Source organism: Calypte anna, chromosome 1 (genome assembly GCF_003957555.1).
Source record: "Calypte anna isolate BGI_N300 chromosome 1, bCalAnn1_v1.p, whole genome shotgun sequence".
NCBI classification, from domain to species: domain Eukaryota; kingdom Metazoa; phylum Chordata; class Aves; order Apodiformes; family Trochilidae; genus Calypte; species Calypte anna.
Genome location: NC_044244.1, coordinates 67686142 through 67711811, shown reverse-complemented (window position 1 = coordinate 67711811; position 25670 = coordinate 67686142). Strand labels below are relative to the sequence as shown.

General features: G+C 38.5%; 1 protein-coding gene across 1 annotated transcript in view; it reads right to left on the bottom strand.

Moving 5' to 3' along the window:
• Positions 1-23070, bottom strand: part of SYT1 (synaptotagmin 1) — a 252111-nt gene extending 229041 nt beyond the window's left edge. Inside the window, exons 1-2 of the mRNA XM_008502538.2 lie at positions 22995-23070; positions 4127-4180 (exon numbers count right to left, since the gene is read on the bottom strand). The gene's annotated coding sequence lies outside the window, so the exon portion shown is untranslated. The remainder of the gene's footprint in view (positions 1-4126; positions 4181-22994) is intronic.
• Positions 23071-25670: the final 2600 nt, after the last annotated feature.

The window sequence follows — 25670 nt, the reverse complement described above, 5'->3', positions numbered from 1 at the left end:
ATGAAAAAAACCCTGTTATTAATGAGCAGCCATAAAAGATGTCAATTATATGATAAACCAAAGTATATGGCAGGCACAATCTGATTGCTGCTGACTATGTGGCAACTAACATTTTTTTTTTTAAATCATATTGCAGGATTTTTTTCCCTCCTCCACAAAGTATAACTGTGATCGTTTACAATATCAAAGCCAAACAACAAAAGCCCTTCACTAAAAACAAAGATTACAAAATTTAAACCCTACAAAATCAAGTATATATTATTATTTTCACTTTATCCTTTTCTTAATAAGAACCATATCCTTCTTCCTGCACCTGGAACCCAGTGTTTTTGCCTCTCAGCACCAGTTATTTTAAATTTTATATTTTAATTCAGGTTGAGAAACATTTATTTTAAAACAAAGATCAACAATGTATTAATCTAAGCATCAAAAGAATGACTTGTTGCTCAGTGTATGAATAACATGCAGTTCAGTAGGGTATTTTAAGCAGGCCCAAATGTAGTACACATCAACTTTCCCACGTGGCTGAATGTATAGCCAGATCAAGCTGGCAGCATTGCTCCCCACTGATGATGGATGAGAGATAAATGTAATTTTATTTCTGTTTTATTATATTTCAAAGCGAGTATTAATTAAATTGCACATTAAAAATGTTAAATAATCACTGTACGGTTTCATTTCTGTAATTATATATTCTTTGTTAGATCATTTTATAGTCATAATACCATGACTGATAAAATTAGCTGATGGAGACTATGGAAAGGTTCTGTAAACCTGTTGAGCCAGCAGGAGAGAGAGAATTTCTATGTGATGGAGTACCAGTAATAGATGATTAATTTTGTCTCACTGTACACAGATAAATCCATGCTATTCTGAAACAGCTGCCTCTAAGTTCTGGACAATTGACAAAGGAATACAAGTGAGGAGAAAATCTTTGAGTGCCTGCAGGACTGAAATTAACTTTCTACAAACAGGTGTACAACAACTCCTGCTTTTATATATATATATATATATATATACACCTTGTCATTGTTTTGAACAGGAAGAACTAAAGAAGGAGGGCTTGTGGACACTGAGAGGGGCGAACACAAAAGGAGGGACTTCCTCCCATTTCCTGCCATACTCTATAAGATCAGGAAAGTCAGCAGCTCTGCCCTCTTTTCTTTCCACTCTGTGCTGCCTGCACTGCTGTCCTTTTACCAGCCTTTTACCACCATGTGCTTGTCAGAGCACTTATATTATACATACAAATATATATTTAATATATATAAAATATAGATATACTATATATAATGAACACTGTATATAATGTATATAATGTATATTTAAATTAAACATACAAATATATATTTGTATGCTTTGTTACTTTATCCCTTATGTTATTACCTTTCCCTTGTATTAGTAATCTGTATCAAATTATTTTCATTTTCCAATTTAAAGTCTCTGGTCTTTATACCCCTTTTATCTTCCCTTTGTGGAGGGGGGAGAGAGGGGGAAACAGTGGAATAGAGAAGAAGAATTCTGTCCCTAGGTTTTTGGTCCACCCAAGCTGCTAAGCTGTGACATACCTACATCAGCTGGATTACACAACTTGCTTGGAATTGCCAATATTTATGCATGTAACTATCAGTCATCCGCTGCCAATACTTAAGATCTGGGAGAAAAGAGGTTTTGGTTGAAGGTATCCTGTGCATTAAATAACAGCTTCTAAATGTTCTGCAATACAGAATCATAGTATTGACTGGGTTGGAAGGGACCTCAGAGATCATCGAGTCCAACCCTTGAACCACTGTTGTGGTTGCTAGACCATGGCACTGAGTGCCACATCCAGTCTCTTTTTAAATATCTCCAGGGATGGAGAATCCACTACTTCCCTGGGCAGCCCATTCCAATGCCTGATCACCCTCTCTGTAAAGAATGTCTTCCTCATATCCAACCTAAACCTCCCCTGGCAGAGCTTAAGTCCATTGCCCTCTTGTCTTACTGGGAGCTGCCTGGGAGAAGAGACCAACCCCCCCCTGGCTACACCCTCGTTTCAGGGTGTTGTAGAGAGTGATGAGGTCTCCCCTGAGCCTCCTCTTCTCCAGGCTGAACAGCCCCAGCTCCCTCAGCCCTTCCTCACAGGACTTGTGCTGGATCCCTTCACAGCCTTCTTGCTCTTCTCTGGACCTGCTCCAGCACCTCAATCTCCTTCCTGAACTGAGGGGCCCAGAACTGGACACAGGACTCAAGCTGTGGCCTCACCAGAGCTGAGTACAGGGGCAGAATCACTTCCTTGGACCTGCTGGCCACACTGTTCCTGATACAGGCCAGGATGCCATTGGCCTTCTTGGCCACCTGGGCACTGCATGTTAAATAAAAATTGCAGCACCTCATTACAATGTGTTGCAACCCTTCACAAATTGCTTAAATATAGATAATTGGCATTATGCTCTGCATTATTACCTGACAATCCTACTAATGCTTATAGTACTAATACTTGGTCTCCAGAATACCTATTTGATACTAGAAATAACAAGCTCAAAATCTGCCAAACACTGGAAATGTTCCACAATGCAACTCTGCCAAAATGAAGAGAAGAATGGTCCTGAGTGGGAGATGTGAAAAGAAAGTATGAAATTGGAGTGGATGAGCTGTGTAGGTAAAAGATTGGAAAGATAAATGGTAAAGAGAGGTGTTATAGCATGTAGGGAATATAAACCACAAGAGTCACAAGGGGAAAGAAGAGAAAATGAAAGCAAGGTATGATTGACAGAAGTGGCAGTGGAAAGTTAAGAGGAATAGACAGAAAAAATAGGAGTTTTTTCTCTTTTTTTTCCTAGTGATTGTCTGGAATATACATGATTCATTTTATTCTTAAATATGCCTAATGGTAGCACAGTTTAGTACACTGTATAAAGAAACCAGAAAGATTTTTAAAGCATGATGTTGCCCTTAGCTTTAGTAAAAAATTACACATTTCCTTTCATGTTGCTTGATGAAACATAATGTTAAAACCCATCACTGAACTTGGTTGCCCAGAGAGATACTGGGCTATTTGCAATTAATACATAATCTTTTGCACAGATTTTTATTTTTACTGATTGAAAAAATGTATTCAAGATTCATTTCTATCCAAAACTAGTCTCTTCCATACACCAGTTTGGCTAAGTGAATAGAGGTATTGTATATGACAATAAAATGCCTTCAATTCTACTGCAGGTACAGAGTCAATTGTATATTCTATAAGCAGAATGGTGCTGAAGAGCACATACTCTCTTTTCATTACTTACTGTCCACAATCTTCTGCCACAAAAAGGCAGGCTCTATTAGCACCCAGCACAGAAGAACTGTTTTGTTGGAACTGTTAAATAGAAATGCCTTAACACACTTTTCACCCACTTTGGTTCTCTGCCACTTTTCAATACCCAGTTCAATGCAGAACACGCATACACCCTGCTACATTTTCCAGAGCATATTAATTAGGATATGCAAGTATAAAAGCAGTATCTGTCCTCTACTGTATCATGACTGGTAATTCACCAGCAGCCTGAGAATAGGACAATATCAAGGACAACATAAAAAATGTCATCCACAATCATTTTCTTGTCTCAGCAAGCAGTCTTATTTTCTTGACATATAATAAACTGTTGCTAGCAAAGGCCAGTGCAGCCGTGCACTGGGACTGATCACACTGTGCAAGGAACAGCACAGCTCTGACCAGGGCATTTGGGAACAATTAGTCAGTGCTTAACACAGAGCCATCAAACTCTTAACTCATGTCCCAACCCAAGAGGATCTGAGCTATGCTGATAAAACTAAGTGTTTCTACAAAGTATCATGTATGAGCAAATGTTAGTGTAATACTATTTTTATCTTAGTACCTTCTAGTGTAACAATTCACTATTGCTGAGAAGAAACAAGAGAGTATTTTCAGGATGGGCATCAATGAAGACAAATGTGGATTATCTGAGTCTCTAGCCTAAAATGATTATAGGGTTAATAAGAGTCTACCCCATAAATGTCAGAAATGCTCACTGCACTAATTCCTTACACATGTTAAAAGAACGGTGAACATAGAAAAATACCAAAAAAAATTGAAGTACAAATAATGTTTAGTTTCAGACTATGTAATCTGGTCACTTACGTTTCTCAATACACTGTGTGCTTAACTCTTCTTTTATTCAGGCTCTTGACGTTTCTGTAAGGAAAACAAATCAATACATTAATCATCTATATAAAATAAATTACCAAGTTTTATTTGTGCCACAGAAGTTTGCCATTTTAATATACAGTTTTGGTTTACTACAAGATTTTAAACCTTGGGTTTTTGTGAATGCATTCAGAAGAGGCAATCTACATCACTCTTTTTCCTTAAAAGACCACGTTTTCCAATCTTAGGTACCACAAAAGTAGCAGAGATGGCAAATCCATAGGTTCAGGGAACAAATCTCTTTAGAAATCTTGCATCAACTGATGTAACTGAGTTGTGTCTGAGCACCTGCAGCTCTCCCCAGTTCAGGGAAGCTTTCATACCTGTGAGGCTGGCAATCCTCTGATCAAAATTTAATTCTCATGCTGTATTAGAGCTCATTAGACTCAGGAGTCAAGGAAGAAACAATGGGTACCTCCAATGAGAGCCACAGCCTCTCCCACCTTTACTGGAGGAGAGTGGGACACGTTGCAGAGAGGTGTTTGATACCTCAGTCCCAATGGTTCATGCAGACAATTAGCACAATAAGCACGGATCACACCAGCTGAAACTTAGCCTTTCTTGGGCAGTTTATGGGCATCCCAGCACAGGTGAGTTTTAAGGAAGGATTTCAAGTAACTGTGCTGGCTTTGTATACTTTTACTGTTAATAATTTTCATGAATAAAAGTTGCATGAGAGAAGGAAGAAAATTTGGACTGATAGGCAGTCAAGAGTTGCAATAAGGGTGACATTGACGTGAAAGAGCAAACAAGATCAAATTGAAATATAAAGACAACCAACTTTGATGCAGTTAAAAAGGGAGCCAAGTGTACAGTTACCAAGATAGGTAAATATATTTTTATTTTTACATCAACTTTGTCAGAAGAAAATGAAACTGCTGTTATATAAATCTGTCAAACTGTATCACATCAACCTTTACTCTAGTCTTTAAAACAGGCAAAACATTATTCCTTCTAGCATCTCACCCTAAAATAGCTAGGCTGCTATCTTTCACGACTCAAATAATAAAGGATTCATAACACAACTGATTAAAAATAGAAATTTTCTTTCACTTTTAGTTATTTAATAATACATTTAGCAATTTATACTGCCTTCTGTATAGTTCTGTCAATATCTATGATGTTGCCAATCGCAATTCCATCCAACAGCCTATTTTGTGATGTCCTAGACATCAGTGAGGAGTTGGGGAGCACTTGAACAATGCAGAGTTAGCTGAACAATTATGTGAAAACCTTATTTTGAAAGGGTTTAGAATAATTTGGATCCTGGTACAAAACATGGTGTTGGGATCAACTTCTTTCCCAGAGTTTGTAACACATCTGATAATAGTCTTAGATCGCCTCATATAGCTTGGTACTCCGGAACAGCTGTATAAAATGTCCTGGTATAGACCACGACATAACCTAATCTGAACTACTGTTCTCCAATACTTCTTGAATTTGTTCAACTAAAAGTCTGCCTCTCCTTGCCCCCTGCCATTCCCAGCCCTCCCAAGCTGAAGGATCTGAAACTCAGGCATGCTCAGAGAAAGGTCTGAATTAAAAGTTCTAACCCCAACCTCCTCCCAGGGTTCAGAGACAGGGTTGTGGTTCAGATCTCTCTGTACATCTTGCATTTGAATAGAAATAGCTGCAAGTGCCTTAAAAAAATTATCACACATAGTTACACCTACTCTGCAGTAGTCTGTCTCAATCTTCCCTTGTTTATCTAAAGTGTCTGTATCACGCTGTGTCATATTATTACTGAGCCTTTCAAAAGATTAACTGTTTCCTACTGCTGCACAGACCAAAAATGGAAAGGCAAGACAGATGTTTACTTGAGTATTAATTGAAAATAAGTGAATAGAAATGCAGGTTCTGTGCTAGTTTGGAGAAGCAAATTTAAGTGAAACCTTAGGTGTGGCGGTTCATTAAATACAAACAGGGACAGTCCACCTGTTCTGACAGAGGAAGTTTCCGAAATATATAAAAACATAAATACAGACCTGGAATAAACAAGTAAAAACCAATCAGTAAAAATCAAAAGCAATCAAGGACACTAAATACCAGTAGTCTCTGCAATGCTTTCAGGAGATAAAATATATAGAGAGAAATAAACAGGAAAGATTTACATTTCTAGAGAAAGATCAAGAGTCGCCAGAGAAATCCAGCGGTGTTCCTATCACTTACTATCAAACACAGGCTATTTTTTATGAGATGTGTTGCATGATTACTTCATTCACCCATAGTAATGGACTCCTGTGAGTCTCAAGTGCAAGAGATCCCCTGCAGTGACAACTATATTTCCAGAGATAAAAATAGCATCTGTCATATCACTGGTATCTTCCACGGCTTGCTTTTCATTTCAGTAATATTTGCAAGGGAAGACTTTTCCTAATGAAACCATTGGAAATATCAAAAGAAACACATTTCAATATGCCTGAATACATCCTGTAATATCTCTTTGAAGAGAAATCTCTATTTTACAAATGGTATCTACAGATACTGTAATACAGATATTGTAACTTTAGGGTAAGTAATTATGTAAATTATCTGCAACTTTTATCACAATTACTCCTTTGGATATACAAAAGCAATTAACCGCCCCCCCCCCCCCCCCTTTTTTTTTTCATTCTAGGTTCTGTTTCCAGTTACCTTTAGTGATAACCAATTACAGAAGCAGTTCCATTAAGATGGAGTAGAAAAACTGGACTTCTAAAGTGAACAAAGACCAGTCAGCCACACTGCATTTAAGAATATACATTAGTATCTTTGCTCGGGAAAATAAAACCTATTCCCTGGAAGAGATCCCTTACGTTTTTTCTCAGGAAACTTTTGTTTAACTCATACAGAAACAGAGTAGATTTACATTTATTTCAGGTGACAAAGAATGTTTTTAGCATTACAGAACCCCAGCAAAAATATGCTACTTCTATCACAAGCTTTACCATTCATTGTGAAACGCAATATAAAAGACAAAAAGGAAGTTGCTTGGTAATTAAAGATTTCTCAAGATCTCTTTGGCCATCTGCAGATTCTTTATTCTATTACTACTTTTACAACCAGGAAGAACCATCTCATCTTTTACAAACTCCATGAAGAAACAATTTTTGTCTGTGGATAGTAGACTAAACACTCAGTGGTAGAACATATGGCTGTTATTTTAATATTCTTCTCTATCTTCCTTCCAACACAGAGGAAAATGTTGCAAACTGAATCTCCATACCCCAGAGCAATAAAAAGCTGCTTACAGACCACCACTATAGTTTAGTGACAGTTTGAGAGCACAACTGGACAACATTTTCTTAGGAAGAATTGAAAGATTGGGAAACCAAATTCAGGAGGGTTTTGGGTTTGAAACTTAGCCCGTGTTTGTAGTGTAACAAGGCAACCAGGTGCCCCTAATTGCCAGGGAGTGAGCATGAGCTTGTGTTAAGCCCACCTGTGCCTAATGAGGGCGGGCCCCCACTGCGCATGAGCAGGACCAGGGGGCCAATAAAAGGTGAGTCCTGAAGCACAGGCTCAGCTCAGTCCTGAGCACGTCTGCAGAGAGGTCAGTCGCTCTTGGAGCACTGTATTACCTTCATTGCACCACTAGCGCTCATCGCCCTCAGGGTGAGGCTTGAGTGGCGCAGCTGGCTAAGCCCCAGTACTGCAATGCCGAGGCCCCGGGTTTGAGACTCTTCAGAGCCTCACCCTGAGGGCAATGAGCGCTAGTGGTGCAATGAAGGTAATACAATGCTCCAAGACTGACTGACCTCTCTGCTGGCTTGCTCAGGACTGAGGTGATCTTGAGCTTCAGGCCTCATCTTTTTATTGGCCCCCTAATCCTGCTCATGCGCAGTGGGGGCCCACCCTCATTAGGCACAGGTGGGCTTAACACAAGCTCATGCCCACTCCCTGGCAATTAGGGGCACCTGGTTGCCTTGTTACACTACACATGTTTGCTGAGGACTTTCTTCTTTGTCTTTCAAACCTGCTGATGTTCCTTTATCTAGCACATCTGGCAGGTTTGGAATAAACCATTTTGACATTTTGAGTGGTGAAATGAGAAAATACAAACCTGGTGTTTAGCTACTGAATTTAGCTTTGCAGCTTTAAAACCCAACTCCAGCAGGGTCAGAAATGAAAATGGGAATTTCAAGTTTTATTCTCTGCTTGAGAGTTATTTATAAGAGAGAAAATCAGATTGGTAGGAAGTGGAAGTTACACAGTTTTATGAATAGAGTGACATCCTGTAAGACACAGAACTGACATCAGGGATAATGAGGCTAGCATTCGATTATTAAGTTTAAATTGGTTAATAACCAGTGCAGAGTCTGGATAATTTCTAGTTGCATAATGTGTAACAAATTAAATGTATTTTGAAAAAAAATGGAGTTGTGGGCATTTATTAATTGCTTCACAAATTGAAACAGAAATTGTCACACATTATGAAGTTTAGAGTCCTTAATCATATGCATATTCTAATATTTTATGGGCTTAAATTGCTCAGTGTAAACTTTTTACTGCAAACAACATTGATTTTATTGAAGCCTCAAATAAGTCAGAGAACAGATCTGAGGATTAGTTTAGAAAGGATTTAAAGCACACACTGTGAATCACTATACAACCACCACTTAAAACACTCTCTGTTCAGGCCCAGATGGATTGCCATGGCAACAGAATCCCAAATACCAGGTTTGTAACTAACAAAAATGTAAATTATTGATGAACTCAGAGTTGTCTCTCTTGGACACCCTCCTAGTCAGATACCAAACCGTATGGTTTAAGTACAGAGAAAAGGTTGATGTGCAATCTCCCTGGCCTGGTGTGCACTAATCCCAAAGGATTTCATTAAATCTTTTGGCTTAAATTTTTATTCTTGGAACAGCAGTCAGCAAGCAGGGATTACATTACAACAGGCACTAGTGAGGTCATTACTGACTGAATTCAGGCCTGTAATATAACAAAGCAGAAACTAGTTCTACATACACCTACACAAAAAAGCCCCCCCTCTAAACAGCACTCTTCTAAATTACTGATGTATTAGATGACAGCATTCTTCCCCTCATACCCATCAACCTGTTGCTTTGCCATTAAGGAACTATGGAAAGCTGTGCAGAAGAGGAAAAAACAACACACATACTATTTGATAAAGAGGTACACATTATCATGATAGAGTTGACTGTGGCCAAGCAAGTGAATTGCAGGGTAATGAATGAAAGGAGGCTCAGAAGTGTTTGATATTCTGTAAAATGAAATCCAGAATAAAAAGGGTCCCTAGCAAATAAGCAAAACAGAAAATATATTATTTATTGCCACCATTATTGCAAATTTCATTAGAAGTCTGATATGGGAATAAGTAGTGGTAGGAAAGCTAAGCACTTCCATGCCCCCCCCCAGCCCTCCCTTTTCTGGAAAGCCTCTGAGAGTCTATACAGAATATAATTAACATAGTGAGTGATTAACATTAGTTCTCATCTTCAACCACTTTGCTGCTTCTGCCATGTAGTAACTGTGGGGTGCTCCTGGAAGAATCTTCACAGTACACAGCTTGCCAGTCCTGCTTTGTGATTGCTATGTCTCAGCTATTTTCTTAGAAAACAGTAGAATTTTCAAATTTCAGATGAAGCTTACATTTTTCCATTTGCAAATATCAACACATGAGAATGATACTAACATTTACTAGCAATAAAAAGCCCTAAAAACTTTATACATCAGAGGGTAACTTCATTTTCCTAACTGAAAGTTTTCACTTTTAACCAGCAGTCCTGACATGGTATTTTATCAAATTTATTTCCAAATATTTTCAGGCTTTCCTAGACAAAACAATAAAGAGCTACCATTATGTTCTGAGTCATTTCAGAAAAAAGAAATCCAGTCTAAAGGTACTCTGGAACAGTATTTAGACTGGATTTCTTGGGTTTCGACATGATAAGAAAATAGTTCCTAGCAAAACTGGTTTCAGAAAGTCTAACCAGCCTGGCTTGTTTAAGTTTTATGCCAAGATTTCTTTAGAAGCACAGTGAAGATTTTTCATCAGTCTCTTAAGTCCTTCCTAGAGGAAGATAACATAGCTCTTTATATTAATAGCTGGTGTATTTAATGCAATTAACGCATGCCATCTAATTGTAAACACTATGAAGAACTTCAGTATCTTTGAGATACACTCAGCTGCATTCCAGTGTTTGAGAATTCAAAATCTAATTGCTTTTATCAAAAGGACAAAAGATCCTGCTGCAATATCCATGGCATGAAGTGATTATACATTACATAATGCTGATGATCTTTTTGTTCTGGATGTTTGGCGTTAGAGCTTTTTAATTTATTTCTCTATTTTACTTCATGAAAACGTACTGCTGTGGGCAAGCAATTCATCCATAAAATCTGATAGTGAGTATGAGAACCTTAGCACATTATGCAATATCATCCATGGATGAATTATTCCAATAAACTTTCTAAATTACCCTAAAGAGACCTACAGTAGCAAAAACTTCAGTATTTCCTGGCCATTGAAATGCATCCCTTCAAAAATAACTTTTTTAGGTAAGCTAAAGTCCAAAACATACTTATTCTGAGTTTCATCTGGATATATACACTTGAAGATGATAATTCACTGTTGGTATAACACCTAACACTTTATCTCATATACTGTATCTTTCTGTTTTGATTCCCTTAAAAAAAAAAAAAATTAAAAAAGATTATGGAAGTCTATCAACTCTGAATAAAGACAAAACCAAGTTATTGCCTACCTTTTTCTTTACTAACCTCAGAAGTAATGGCATAATTATTCCCCAGATTTCTAGTAAGCATCAAAACAAATACATAAATATTACTGCAAAAACCCCGAGTTACATAAATTTCAGAAACTGCTACCCCTGATCTCTCACATTCATTTTCATGTTGCTTGCTCTGTGCCCACCATGGAACATCTTTGTTTTACATCAACCATCCTCTACTCTCTTTCACCTTTCTGTAACTGTCTGGGGGCTTCATTCCCCATTTTTAACCTTCATGCAAAATTTCACCACTGTTGTGGTCATAGACAGCTTTTCATTTTTGTTGAACCATATTTTAAACTAACAGGAGAATGAAATGTCATCAATGTAAAAGAAGATTTTTCTTCACAGGAAGGAATGACACATTGTGACTTTCTGTGGTAAGCTGCTGCAAAGCATGAAAAACTCAAAAACAAACCGGAAAGTACTGATCTCTTGCACTGGTACTGATTCATAGAACCATAGAATGAGCTGGGTTGGAAAGGACCTCTGAGATCATCAAGTCCAACCCTTGATCCACTGCCACTGTGGTTCCCAGACCATGGCACTGAGTGCCACATCCAGTCTCTTCTTAAAAACCTCCAGGGATGGAGAATCCACCACCTCCCTGGGCAGCCCATTCCAATGCCTGATCACCCTCTTCATAAAGAATTTCTTTTGAATATCCAACCTAAACCTCCCCTGGCAGAGCTTAAGTCCATGGCCTCTTGTCTTACTGACAGCTGCCTGGGAGAAGAGACCGACACCCCCCCTGGCTACCCCCTCCTTCCAGGGAGTTGTAGAGAGTGATGAGGTCTCCCCTGAGCCTCCTCTTCTCCAGACTGAACACCCCCAGCTCCCTCAGCCCTTCCTCACAGCACTTCTGCTGGATCCCTTCACAGCCTCCTTGCTCTTCTCTGGACCTGCTCCAGCACCTCAATCTCCTTCCTGAACTGAGGGGCCCAGAACTGGTGGACTCAGTCCCCTCATCTCAATCACCAATGAAGACATTAAACAGAACTGGGCCCAGCACTGATCCCTGGGGGACACCACTGGTGAGCAGCTGCCAATTGGATCAGCACCATTCAGCACCACTCTCTGGGGGCCTCCAGCAGTTCCTAACCCAGCGCAGAGTGCTCCTCTCTGAGCCCTGGGCTGACAGCTTTTCCAGGAGAATTCTATGGGAGACGGTGTCAAAGGCTTTGCTGAAGTCCAGGCAGACTCCATCCACAGCCTTCCCCTCATCCCCCAGGTGGGTCACCTGAGCATAAAAGGAGATCAGGTTGGTCAGACAGGACCTGCCCTTCCTAACCCCGTGCTGGCTGGGTCTGATCCCATGTCCATCCTGTAGGTGCTGTGTGATTGCACTGAGGATGATCTGTTCCATAGCCCTGCCAGGCACTGAGGTCAGGCTGACAGCCCTGGAGTTTCCTGGGTCCTCCTTCCATCCCTTTTTGTGGATTGCTGTGACAATCCCCAACTTCTAATCATCTGGGACCTCCCCAGTGATCCAGGACTGTTGGTAAATGATGGAGAGAGGCTTGGGGAGCTCTTCCCCAGCTCCCTCATCACCCTTGGGTGGATCCCATCTGGTCCCATAGACTTGTGAGGATCCAAGTGGCTCAGCAGGTCACAAACTGTTTCCTCAAGGATTACAGGGGAGCTACTCAGCTTCTTATTTCTCTCTACAAGCCCCAGAAGCCTCTGTCCTCAGGACACCCTGTCTGACTGTTGAATACTGAGGTAAAGAAGGTGTTAAATACCTCAGCTTTTTCCTCATCTTTGATAACCATGTTTCTGCCCATGTCCAACAAAGAATGGAGGTTTCCCTGCCCCTCCTTTTGCCGTTGATGTATCTGTAGAAAGATTTTTGTTATAATTTGTTACTAGACCTTATTAATAAGAGGATTAGTAAATAACATAAGCATACTTGAAAATTTTAAAGATTTATTTCAAGTTACACCATTTAACACCTTATTAATTAATTTACCAAAGAAATGTTTCTCATTTCTTTGGGAAAGAGAGAGAATTTAGTCATTGGAGCTCTTGACTGTTACGCATAGGTGACATCTTAGTGTGGTGTGGCATTCAGTAGTTAGTATCACACAGTCACATACAAACTGGCCACCTAGGCCTCTTTTGTAGTCAACAACTTGGATAGGACAAAAACTCCATCTGAAGTAAATTTCATCTCCATGTTATGGAAGCACAGGAAGTTTAACTAGCCAATCGCTGCTAGGATTTGAGTCTAAATTCGTAATGGTATAACATCATCTAGAGATATCATTTCAGTATCTTAAAACATTTCTTCAAACAATATGCCTGACAAATGTGTCTGATTTTGCTACCTTCAAGATGAAACTTTGAAGCATCATGACTTTTTTCATCTTGAACCTACAAGCAAAAATCTAGAGACTGGGAAATTCAGACAGACCTTTTAATCACAAGTGTCAACCTGGACTGTGCTAGAAGAATTTAGCAGTTAATCTTGGCAGATTACATGCAAAGGTATTACAAAGAGCAGGATAAAAGACAAGTGGTGGTTTTGCAAGTCTTCATGAAAAGAAAAAAAGGAAGCATTGAGTCCACATGCAGCAAATCTGACAGTCTAATCAAAAAGTAGCACATGAGACATTGCAGAGTGCTGAGGTACAGATGGTGAGAAACATTAAGAGAGGTAGTTATGGCGATTGTTCCTTAAAAAGTTGAGTAAAGACATCTTGATATTGTGTTCAGCTATAAAATCAAGTTCCCTAGATAGATACTGCCAGAAGGAATCTAATGCTAATGTCTATTTAGTGAAAATCAAATAATTACCTTGTAATTACCATCTCGTGCGTCACATTTGATGTGAGCATCTCTGAATCAAGGAAAAGTCAAGGAAAGTCTATTTGAAATCCCTAAAACACCCATATGGCAAATATTTTAATTGGGCTACTTTTGGTAATGAGGCTAAGTATTTCACAAAGCAGTATTTCTTCCTCTTCATACAGCCAAATGTTAACACAAACCACCCTTTAACTTGACCTTCCTATCCATCTTGAGAAAACCTGTTTAATTTTTTATTATTAAATTATCTGAAATATAGCTCATTCAGACCAAACTTCAGTCACCTCATAAAAACTACTGATTTGCACACAAATAGCACATTAGAGCAGTTTGAAGGAAAAAGAAAAACATTTGTTCTGTCTCTGCTGATGTATAGCATAATTTTCTGAGATTCTTTCTTTGCAATTTGAAAAAAACATTAGCTAAGACTATAAAACAAAAGCTATTTGTACTACCCATGGACCAGAAGGAGCAGAAGCAGAAAGTTGGAAAATGTAACAAATGTCTGAATCATTCTGAGGCAGGACACACTCTACCTCAACACAAAACATCACTACCCAAAATGTGCCTCATCTGTTTTTCTAACTGACAAAGCCACAGGCCACTGAGCACCTGACACTGCAATATATTCTTAAATCAGGCTGTATTAGACATTTAAGGAGGGGCTTAGAAAAGGCAAACCTATGCTAGACTAATTCAGGGGAGCAACATTGCAGTTATGCAATGAGACTACTAATTCCTTTGTCCAGTTCCTTCAGTTCCATCCTCAATAATTCCATCCTGTAATCCATCTAGCTTTGGAGGCCTATTTATTTCCCTTTCAAACTGCTATAATGCCACAGATACCACAGCAATCCCAAAAGAGGGAAGTTGTTTAATACTGAAATACTTAGGTTCTCTGCATGAGATCCAATGCAGAATTGAGCAGGTCCCACTAAACACGTTTTAAGATTATTTTTTTAAACATGGATTTTAAACAAATCAAGAAAACACCACATGAAACATCTACAATTGCATTTCAGCACCTGGAAAAAAGGAGGTATCTGTTAAAGATTGTTTAGTTCAAAAAAGCCTTTAAGATGAGTTTCTGTAAAAAGAGAACTTGAAATTCCCAGTAAACAAATCAACAGATGCCCTTTCTAAGTTGAAATAGCTGACATGCCTTTTTGGCATTAGTGTAATGATTGTAAACACTTCATTCTCAGGGTACAATCAGTTGCTTTAATAAATTTCTACTGTCCCTTATGATTTATGCAAACAATTTCCAAATCTATGCTTTGCAGTGACATTAAATATGCATGTTAGGCACACTCTGGTATTTTGGACACATATAAGCATTTCGAGTAAGTATTTTGACTATAAAGTTCCTGCCCTGTCTCAAGAATAACTGAACCTGTATTCACGCATGGGACTGCCTTGACCCAGATACAGAACCTTGCACTTGGCCTTGCTGAACTTTATCCAGTTCATGTCTCTATTAACTATTTCCTTAAAGCTCAGTCAATATGTCATAAAACTTAAGACAGTAAGTCTGCACAAGATTAGAAACCAGTAAGAGTGAGAGAGAAGAGAAAATATAAAAGTAAACAAATGTGTCCTTTCCTGGCCCTGGTTTAATTTGCTCTTCCCAAGTGCTTTCTCTTCTTGTCTACCTTCTCCTTAAACTAAAATGGCCAGCAGAGCTGATACTTGTCTTTCTTTGCACCTAAAAAGTTCCTCTGAGCATACAATAAGAAACTTCTTTAAAGTACTTTTCTACTAAATCTTGCAACACCCCTAAGAAAAGGTAAACAAGTAACAAAGAGGCTAAATGACCCTAACTGCAAAGCAATTCTTGCTTGACAGAAAATCCAGGCTTCCTGTCTTGTAATTTACCCAGTGCTCTCACCTAAATATGACTTTGCAATGAGACATAACAAGAAAAAAAAAAGTGTGATTTTCAGTCATTCAACTGCTATTTTCCATGCATATTACAAAAAATACCCTTATCTTGGCTTGGTGAAAAAATACATCTGCTTTCATCACTTTGGGAATATGACAAGTAAACCATTCAAACATACCACTGAAAATCTTAAGAAAGGCAAAGAGGGCCCTCAAAATGTAGATTTTGAAGAAATGAGGAAGGCATACAGGTTATATTTAGAAAAAAAAAGCTACAAGTAGGAAGTATCTGAAATGCAGAAATTTGGATTGTATTTGGCACATGACAGCACTGTAAGCAAGGGTAACAGCATGAAATAAGGGAAAGAAAGCACTGGATGGATATCAGAAAATGCTTTGTTAACTCCAAAATGCTTTAAGAGAAGTGTAAAGTTCAGCAATGCATGAAATTTAAAGCTGGACTAGGAAAAACATAATAAAATAGGCAGTTGAAATCATCTTACATTATTCAAACTGAAGAGCAGCTGAACTAAATATTTATTTTATTGTTTCCAACTTTTCCCTCAGTACACAGGCAGTGGAAGGGGGGCACGTATCCTGGGAATAGCATAGGGATGCTGCTCAGCTGTGTAGGGAAGAGGTTAGGAAAGCCCAGGCACAGCTAGAACTGAACTTGGTAATAGATATAAAGAAAAACAAGGGCTTCTACAGGTACATAAACTAGAAAAGGAAGCCTAAAGAAAGCCCCCGCCCAGGATGAGCCACAGTGGTGAACTTGTAACAACAGCTGAGGAGAAGACTGAGATCCTCAACAACTTCTTTGCCTCAATCTTCCCTGGCAACCCCTCTCCTTATGGCTCTCATATTTATGGCCCATAAGATGGAGACAAGCAAGACAAAGTCCTCTGCACTGTAAGTGAAGACAAAGTTCATGACCATCTTAGGAACCTGAAGATATACAAGTCCATGGGACCTGATATGATGCATCCCAGAGTCCTGAGGGAATTGGTGGATATAATTTGCAAGTCACTTTTCAGATATCATAGAAAGTTATGGCAGTCAGGTGAGGTCCCTGGTGACTGGAAGAAAGGAAACATCATGCCCATTTCTATAAAAGGTATAAAGGAGAATCCTGGGAACTCCTGACTTGTCAGCCTCACCTCTGTGTCTGGGAAGATCATGGAATAGATCCTCCTAGAAGACATGCTAAGGCACATGGAAGACAGGGAGGTGATTCAAGACAGCCAGCATGGCTTTACTAGGGGAAAATCCTGCCTGACAAACCTAGGGGCTTTCTACAATGGAATAACTACATTAGTTGGCAAGGAAAAAGCAGTGGATGGCATCTATTTGGACTTCTGCAAGGCCTTTGACATACAGTCCCCAACAATATCCTAGTCACCCAGTTGGAGAGATACAGATTTGATGGGTAGACTGCTCAGGAGATAAGGAATTGGCTGGATGGTCTCATCTGGAGGGCTGTGGTAAATGGATCAAAGTCCAGATGGAGACCAGTGACCAGTGGTGTTCCTCAGGTTCTTGACTGGGACCTGTACTGTTTAATATTTTTGTCAGTGATATAGACAGCAGGATCAAGTGCCCCATCAGTAAGTTTGCAGATGACACCAAGTTGAGTGGTGCTGTCAGTAAGACAGAGGGATGGGTTGCCATCCAGAATGACCTGGACAAACTGCAGAGGTGGGTGAAGGTGAACCTCACGAAGTTCAGCTAGACCAAGTGCAGGGTCGTGCACATGGGTCAGAACAATCCATACTATCAGTACAGGCTTGGGGAGGAGGTTCTAGAAAGCAGCTCTGCAAAAAAGGGCTTGGGGGTGCTGGTGGATGAAAAGCTGGACATGAACCAACAGTGTGCACTTGCAGCCCAGAAGGCAAATCATATCCTGGGCTGCATTAAAAGAAGCATGGCCAGCAGATCAAGAAAAGTGATTCTGCCACTTTCCTCTGCTCTGCTAAGACCTCACCTGGAGTCTTGCATCCATCTCTGGATCCCTCAATACAGGAAGGATGTGGATCTGATAAGAGTACATCCAGAGGAGGGCTACAAACATGATCAAAGGGCTGGAACACCTCTCCCAGGGAGACAGGTGGAGGGAGTTGGGGGTTGTTCAGCCTGGAGAACCGAAGGCTCTGTGGAGACTTAGTAGCAACCTTCCAGTACTTGAAGGGGAACTACAGGAAGGCTGGAGATGGACTGTTTGCAAAGGCCTGTAGAGACATGATGAGGGGCAATAGTTTTAAGTTACAGAAGAGCAGATTGAGATTGCACGATAGAAAAAAATTCTTTACTGTGAGGGTAGTGGAAAAATGGAACAGGTTGTCCACAGAGGTAGGTGAGGCCTCATCCCTGGAGGTATTAAAGGTGAGGCTCTGAGCAACCTCATCTTTAGAGGTCCCTTCAATCCAAATTATTCTATGATTCTATGAACAGCAAACAATTTTTATGGAAGTGAGTGGAACTACTGAAACTAATACAGAGTTAGAAGTCAAGAACTTTAGAGCTGGGCTGGTCTCTGACTTGCTCTGATACCATGTTTGTCACTGTCTCCCTACTAGTAATGCTGGCAGAATTAACAACCAACTCACGATGGAGCTTGGAGAACTAATGTCTGTACTATTTTGAATAAATTTTACCACTTTTAAGTTTGCTGCAGTACTTAAAAAAATCAAGACTATTGGACCGGGTCTTTGGTTTTGTCCATTAACCTGTTGACTTAAGTATGAAATAATTGAGGCAACTCTGAGTGTTTGTACAATTTTCCCCTCTGCCTTACTAATCTGTTTTCCATGGGGATGGAATGCTTGCACCTCTGGAATTTTTGTTTTATTTCCAGAATTAAACTACAGGACAGTCAAAGTTTTCCTTTGGCTCTAACAAAGGATTACTTTTATAAGGCATTATAAACAAACAAAAAAAGTATTTGTCTCCATTTTTTTCACCATCTTCTTTTACAAAATATTTTGGAGTCCCAAGTGTCTCTCACTATTCACCTTTATAGGGCTCATCACATTTAACTCCCTGGGCAAGGCTGTATTACAAGCAAAGAATGTGTTTCATAACACATTTAATGTGGTTTACCTGCTACTACTACTAAACCTGCATTTATCTTATTATATCACTAAGTAGTAACTCCTCGCTAGCACAGGAATTACTCAACAAAAAAGTGAATTTACTGTGAAATAGAGCAGTTTAAACAGATGAAGCAGTAGTACAGGGCCACAGGGCTGCAAGACTATTAATTAAGTTCCGTGAGTTGACAATGTTTGCTGTATTGCTTAAACATAAAAAAAAAGTTAATTCAGTAAAAATTCTGAATTGTTTACTGTTCCACTTTTCCTCTCTCATAAGGAATTTTTTTCCCTGTATTTTCTTTCCTAGTTGCACTTACTGTGCTACATAATTGAAATACCAAGTTAAGGAATTTTTATGTTCAGTAGCCCTAATTGAAATCACATTACCTGAAGTATAAGCATATATTTATATTTGCAAGCATGTGTGCCTTTGTCAAGCTATATCCACTAACACATACATCTCCCCTTTTCTTACCTGGTGTTCCCAGAAATACAAGTTGCATAGAGCTGTTCTGGATTTATTCAGGGATTTTTGATTATGAGCTAGAGTGCACCAAACAAGGACTGGATAAAGTTCATATATATACTTATAACAGACATGAATTATATTCTACATATGATTAAAAGACTGAGTCAGAAATATTTACTTTGGATAACAAGACACAATCACAACAGTATGGGCATAAAACTGTGTGAATAAACAATACATTAATTTATTTTTTTTTTTAAATTTATGAATGTATAGAAAAGTATACAGGTGGTGTGTCCAGTTCTGGGCCCCTCAGTTTAAGAAGGATGTAGAGGTCCTGGAACAGGTCCAAAGGAGGGCAACCAGGCTGGTGAAGGGACTCGAGCACAGGCCCTATGAGGAGAGGCTGAGAGAGCTGGGGCTGTTCAGCCTGAAGAAGAGGAGGCTCAGGGGAGACCTCATTGCTCTCTACAACTCCCTGAAAGGAGGCTGTAGCGAGGTGGGAACTGGACTCTTTTCACAGACGACCTTCAACAAGACAAGAGGACACAGTCTTAAGTTGTGCCAGGGGAGGTTTAGGTTAGATATTAGAAAGAATTTCTTCACGGAGAGGGTGATTAGGCTATGGAATGGACTGCCCGGTGAGGTGGTAGATTCTCTGTCCCTGGAGACATTTAAAAAGAGACTGGATGTGGCACTCAGTGCCATGGTCTAGCAACTGCTCCGGTGGGTCAAAGGTTGGACTTGATGATCTCTGAGGTCCCTTCCAACCCGGCTAATTCTATGATTCTATGATTCTATGATTCTGAAATAACAACTGCAACGAATACTATGTATTTTATGAGATAAGAATAAAAAATGAGGAGGGTGTGTTCCAAGCTGGATACAGCACACAGAGACTAACAGGGTTCTAGGTCTTTATTCTCCCTGGATGCCTTCTGAAGACTTAAGCAATGTAACTGTAATAGAGCCTGAAAGATATTGTCATTGATAGTGATAATTACCTTGACTAGAGGTAAAAGGTTGTGCTGCAGGAGTATATTGATATGGCATATTCTGTATCACATCCCTCTTTATTAAAAACAGTACTTACAATAGTCTTCCAAACATCAATAGAAAACTTCATGGTAGTTTTTTTTTTGGTTGGTTTGTTTTGGGTTTTTTGCTTTTTTCCATTACACTACCAAGAATGAAGTGGCTAACTCATTTCAAATAAGTAAGAAATCCCAAACAAATTAAATTATAAGCTGTCAGTTATTGCCAGTGCATCAAAAACGCATCCATGATTCAGTACTATGAAGAGAAACATAAGTTAGATCCACACAGACTTAGGTGCCATACAGAATGGGTTTCTGCTTGAAGGTAACAAGAAGCTCTGCACTGGAAATGGGAGTCCTGCTTGATCTATAAAGGATGTAGGGAATTCTCCTTGGAGGAGGGTGGCCAAGGGTATGTGCCATCTTAAGATTAAAAAAGCAAGACAAAATGGAGTCTTGCTGGAGTTCAGCTGAGTCAAGAACTTTGCAGGAAGGATTTCAACCTCTGTGAGCTCCAGGAACAGCACTGAGCTTGCCAGACTATCGTTAGCTATTCCTTAGTACTGAAGGCTCACCTGGTCTGAAATTTTAGGTACAGCATGCTAAAAACCTTCTCCCTGAGAAACAAAGCTGTAGGATTACTATGAAAAGTAGAGGATCTGATGTTTTTTGGCTGGTGCAGCCTAACTCATCTTCCTGCTTAGTTCCATTTATCTTTTTCAAAGCAAAGCCACACAATTCAGTGTAATTTTACAGTTTCCTGCATAGCCAGCTGTAAGATACCAATACTGCTTTGAACTGACAAAGAATGAAATGAGAAAGTCCCAGGACTTCCAATACTTATCAAGAAACTGTATCAGGACAAGAAAATGAACTACTTGGAAGCACAGAAGGGATTTCCCTGGTCACGGAGGGCATCAATCACAGACAACCCTGGAAAATCCCTTTGGCCAGAAGGGCCTTGAATATTCTGCACATTGCCATGACAACAAGTTACACACCCTACTACCCTGAAGCAATCTGATATTTTCCATGCAAGGAGCCAATATATAAAGCTATATAAATCTCTAAGCCACTGGGAGGGTGCAGGGATAGCTCTAGAACATCCAATTGTCATAAGGCTTTGCATTAACAAAATAGTTTGTTATTTGAAAATACCCAGAGGGTAGCATGGGTGGTGGGCAGGAGTTTTACCTTTTCTCCTGTCTTTTTCTACTGTTTGTGAGGTAAAATGGAAAGTGGGCCCGTTTATATTAGCTTTGCCCTTCTACAGCAGTCGTGTAGCTTTTGTGCGTTTTCATCTAGCTCAATAAAAATCAGAGGGCCTGGGTTGCTTCACTGGATTTCTGTCATGGGTCAGGTCAGTAAAACTGTCTGTGCAGTTCTTCTATGGCCTAACACTGAATCCCTCAGCTTCCTTTGTGTTTCATCTCTCTTTGTTCCTCTCCCTAGGTAACATTCCTCCTCCTTTTAAAGGAGTGAGTAAACTAATTGTTTGCTTTGTTGGCTTTATGCTTGGCAGGTTAATTTCATTTGCCGCTCGTATGTTTTCCCCCAGATCAAAAAGCAGCTATTTGCTTTATATTTTGTCAGTTTAATGTGATCAGAAGGCATTTTCCTGTGAGATGCCAATTTCCCTAAACAATAGCTATAGCTTGTGGAGAGATAAAGATACTCAACTACTTTTAGCAGTCTGAAAACCTCTGAGACTACTTCTGTACTTAAAGTTAAACATATGTTTGCACAACATTACCAATGAACAAGCACTCATAGACAGGCTAGAAGGGAGCCATAACAGTAAAATTTGGTGGAAACGGCCCAGATGCTTTCTGACAATAAATTCTACAATGAATCTACCATAAAATCACAGTATTTTAATTATGCTTCGCTGTTCTATTCAGGGATGCTTACAGTTTTGATTTTTGATGGCTGCGTATTATCTTGCACAAAACAAACACATTAGTTTCTGCATGCTTTTGTCACATACTGAAATCAATATAATTTCAAATATGTCAGTAAAAGGCAAAGAAGAAAATGATAAATTTCCTGTAGCACTAGCATACAGATGCTATGAACACCCTGTTCACCTTGTTAGAACTGGTTATGTACCTCTTAGGCTTACCAAATAGTTTCATAGCTAACTTCTGGTAACAGTCCTTTAAATCAAAGGCTGAACTAAATCTCTTACCATTGATTTCTAATAATCATATAGAGAAAAAGAAGTGCTTTTAGATTACTTTAGATTTGCTTTCTCTCTCTTCAAAATGTTGTTAAAATTGTAAACAGACACATTTTTCATCTAACATCAAACTTCAAAACTAAAACAGACCCCCCCTGTGGTCATATTCTGGAACAATTAATTTTGCTATTTCAAAGAAACAATAGTATCTTTTGAAAGAGAAAAAATAAAAAACAAACAACAAAAAAACTTAATTGGGCTTTTCTTAAAAGATGTTGGCCTTCCACTTTCTCCAGCCAAAGAAAAGTATCTCATTCGTTAATAGGAAAGGAAACCATTTGGGTTATAAAATACAATATATAATATAATATAATATAATATAATATAATATAATATAGGACAAGTGTATACACTTGTTTGAATCTTTTTACCTATCTTATATTTTCTTACATAAGGTGTATCTTCTAACACTTAAATTTGAATCTTCAAGGAAATAAACCTACCTGTCAATCTTTTCTTTATTACAGATGAACTCTAACTCTAGACTAGCAACCAAATTGAAAGAAAATCTATAGAACTTCATTACTAATAAATACCTTTTATGTCCCAGATGTTACCACTTCACATTTGTCTTGATAAGGAAGAGATGAAAAGAAGCCAAAATGGTTCCTGAGAAAGAAGAGTAGAGATTCCAAATGTAAAAGAAATTCACCATACACCAGGGAAACCACTGAGAATATTAAAATTCATCAAAACTCATTTAAAACCTAGCAGAATGAAATTTGGCAAATGAGTAAAAAAAAAAGAAAGCAAGGCTGGCTTTGTGATTAGGTCATTTCTTATTCCTTTCTAAGTACAAAAATGACATTCTGTAATGAAAACTGGAAATATTCAACTATATGAAAAGTATTTCAAATAACTAGTTAAGATATCCAAAGGGGTCTTTGGTAAGCTGTGCAAACTGATACGAATAAAACCAAATTTTCAATTATTTAAAAATTACTGCCTTGACAATGAGAACCTTTATTAAGGAAAAAGAATAATGTATTTAATATAAAACGTTTCCTTCACCCAGTTATTCCAGAGCCTTGAAAGCACATTTGCAATGCTGATATTGGTTCCATAAGTATTTTTTTAAAGGAAGGTTTTAAAAAACCTGTTGTTATTTGAAAGCAGACACCGTTTCAGACAATTTTGGTTGATAATGCAAAGTTTTAGTCACTGCCATATCAGGAATATTTTCTATGAGATAATAATCATCCTTTTCATTGCTATGAATTGCCCAAAGACCTTCCATTTTTTTTAATTATTAGCCTTGAATATTATAGAGTTTTATGACAGAAATCCTGAAAGATTTATGCTTTCTTTAGCTATTATTTTTCTTCACTTTTAAGAAAGTGAAGTTTGCATACATTGTCACAAAATAAAAATTGAGGGGTTTGGTTTTATTTAGTTAATTTGGCTGATTTTTTTTTCTTAAAGAAAGCTTGGAAAGTGATTCCTGCTTTGATTTTGTTGAAAATAAATGCTTTTAGATTCATTTGTTAATAGTACTGTCAACACTGCTCAGGGACTAAAAGGTCACCTTGTGTTCTGCAAAAAAGTACAACCCCCCTTAGTTCTCTGCTAGGTCAGTTTTTACAGAAAATTTATGATTTGAGGTCAGGATGAAGCTGATAGATTTAATGAAATATGAGGTTCCTTTTAAAACAATACAGAACTATGTTTAGATCAATGAAAATATATTTTGCAATCCCTGCTCCTCCATTCTTCTTCTGACCTATAGCCTCCAAATTCCATTTCCTATTTCTGTCCAGTCTGAATGCCCTTGGGTGAAAAGCTGGGACCAAATCAATTTCTTTCACTACAAATCTGTTCTGTCCTCTTTCAGTTCAGTTCCTGTCCTGGACAAGAAGCAATTATTTTCTGGGTTTAATGAATATTACACCTTCTACTTATATATAGTTTTCACTTCGCCTCCACCTCTTTGACTGTCTTGTGATATAACAGCTTCTTCAATCAGATCAACAGAATTTGTCTTTCAGGTCCTTTTGCCTCTCTCTCTTTCCTTTCTCTTCACATTTCTTCTTCCATTTGCCTTTCTTTCTCCTGCTCCCAAATCAAATCCTCCTTAAACTCTTATTCCTTAATCTATTCCATATCACTTTGTCTTTTTTGTCTATTTTTCTTCCTGTGACAATACTGCAAAATGCAACTGTCCATTTAGACTCTTTTGTCCAGTTTCCAACCCCAAACCCCAATTATTTAACTCAGCTTTCACATACTAAGAAAGAATGAAGCAATTTCTATTTCCAGTACTTTTTTCTAATGGTTATACTACTGAAAATGTGTCTCAGCTACTGCAATGTAAAAGTGCTTCAACATCTTAGTTCTTAACTGAGAGGCTTCTGGTCCGTGAAACCAATCTACAAAACCAGAAATGCTTGTAGTTCATACTTGGTATTAGTCCTGCAAGTTCTCCATAGAGTAGCCACAAGTGATGATACATAATCCTGCATTTCTTATAGTCTTATAGGTTTTATACTCTGAAATTATTTTAAAATGCCTGGTTTCAAAATTTTAAGCAGTGTTCCCCAGCAGAAAAAAAAATGCTGGTTTATTTTTGGACATGGAAATTAGTATTATGTTGCCATCTTATATTTTTACAATAGCCTACGTTTCATAATTTGGTTTCCTCTTTTTGGTACAAAATAAAGCTACATCAGAAATAAAGAATCTCAAGGGGTAATTGGAAGGAATTGTCCCATTAGCTCTGAGCATGATTAATTTGTACATCTCCTTCAGATGAGATCTTTTTCACACACTGGATCCCACACTTGGGCATTACCTGATGTGGAAATTTGGAAACAGCCAAGAAGGTTCTCAGATAGAAATCTGTCAGAATTTTCTTCCTTTAGCAGCATAATGTTACCCACTGGCATGAAGCAAATGAGTCACATCCTAGGCTTGTCCCTGGTTAAATTGATTTGGGTAGATTGAAATTACATGTTTGAAAATAAATGGAGTTTATAGATAGGTAAATTAAAAAGCTGTTAATTTATTTTGATGGAACAGCATCATGGTAACTTGTCTCCCATACATTCCAGGGCTCAAATATTATTAATATCAAGGTCGATGAAGAAGACAGTTGACCTTCCAAATAATTTGTTTTAGTTTTGAACTGTCAGTTTCTATATGAGCTATGAATGCAGTATTCACTCTCTTGCCATGTAAAGTGACATTGATTTTGTTGCACAAAATAAGGTTTTGCA